Here is a 1,057-nt window from a genome sequence, read left to right as displayed (position 1 = left end):
AGGGGTTCTGACCAATGAGCCTTCAGCTTCCAGGGCTGCTTTCTGTCTAATTTCTACTGTCCTCAGTGCGCTTAAGTTTAGCTTGAAGACATCATTCAAGGCATTTTCAATGTATTCACCCTCTCATTTCAGTGTGTTTTAATGAGTATCGGCCTCTTGGTTCTCTTTACCATATGTAAAAAATCCCAATGCTATATGGTATTCTTTAAGCAACTTTGTCAGTGTTAAAAAGTTCCAGTGGCTCGGCCACAGACGGTCTTGCATGATAGGGTATAGTACGTTCTCAGAGTGAGCTGTGTGCTCAGCGATCAATACTGTCCGTGTGTTTTCTTAGTAGAGGCCAAAGAACTCTTGTGGGGTCATGAGATAAATGGAGTAAAGGTTACTTTTCTTTGGCCACGTTCGGAGAGGCAAACCTGACTGAAAAAAAGAATCCTGTTGGAAGTTAGTGCGGTGTCCCTGGTGAATCTCCACACTACTGTACAGGGTTCGCTGAGAGATAAGAGCATTGTTCATATGCAGTCCTTTTTTACTATGGGAGAATGAATCCGCTAAAGGCTAAACCATCTAACCTTTTGTATATGTAGGGGGTTGGGGGGGGGGGGGGGCACCATCTTGTCATGGTATTGTGTAGGTATGCGTGTGTGCATGTGTATGTGTGTCCTTTTGCCAAGTGCACTGGCAGACCAAGAACCACTTAAATGTAGCACTACTGACCTAAATATTTCCCTAGCCTTTTTTTTATTTCCCTTTTTACAAGTGCTTTTATAACATAAATGATGCCATTGCTTGGTCACACTAGCCCATTTGATCTCCATCATGATATCATATCCTTGTCAGAGACAGACAGACAGACAGACAGACAGACAGGCAGGCACTCTCTAAGGTTACCTTTAAAATACCAGAGGCACGATCCTGGAATCATGATGCATTTGTAAACTTCTTTCACAGTGAAAAATAGGATATTTGTTCAAAACTTACAAGCAAGACTTGAAAGCAAATGTTCTGCCTTATGTCTTCTGCATGGCAATAACATACAACATCAAGTGAACAGTCA

This window comes from Clupea harengus, chromosome 7, assembly GCF_900700415.2.
Source record: "Clupea harengus chromosome 7, Ch_v2.0.2, whole genome shotgun sequence".
Lineage (NCBI taxonomy): Eukaryota > Metazoa > Chordata > Actinopteri > Clupeiformes > Clupeidae > Clupea > Clupea harengus.
Note: the sequence above shows the minus strand (reverse complement) of the source record.